Below are 583 nucleotides of genomic sequence, written 5' to 3' on the forward strand. Positions count from 1 at the left end.
ATAATCAAAACATCAATATGTAGGTTCAGGGTTACATACCGGGTCTACGTTCGTACTATAGATTACATCGGAATGGAGCTTTTCAAATCTGTACTCTTCACGAAAGCATGGAAGATGGGGGCAGGAAGAAAGACCGCCCAGTGGCGGGCAGGCGTGGGGCGAAGAGCCCGTAGGGGAAGAGACAGAGGGAGGGAGGCGTTGAGAGTCATGGACATGGAAATGAAGAGTGTGACCTGACATCGCGGCGCACTGCGACACGCCCTGCTCTGCTATGTACACAACCTCCCCCTCCCTTTCCCCCGCACATGTTTTTAGAAAGCTCTGTTTGCATTATTTGGGGAGAGCGAGATAATATTTGGAGAGAGAGATGCGTCGCCATAACAGAATTTCGCCGCGGACGCGAATGAGTAAAGTATTGAGCGCCTGACAGCCCGACAAAGGCGCAGGGGACCGAGATATCGAGATAACACGATCGATTATTGCCCGGCGATTGCGAAGGCAATCTCCGATCCCATCACGGATTGACTCGGGTACCTGACAATAATCAGCGAGAGTGGAGGGAGCGGGAGGAGGGGGGTGGGGG

This window comes from Frankliniella occidentalis, unplaced genomic scaffold, assembly GCF_000697945.3.
Source record: "Frankliniella occidentalis isolate FOCC.00 unplaced genomic scaffold, Focc_3.1 Scaffold3, whole genome shotgun sequence".
Classification (NCBI taxonomy): domain Eukaryota; kingdom Metazoa; phylum Arthropoda; class Insecta; order Thysanoptera; family Thripidae; genus Frankliniella; species Frankliniella occidentalis.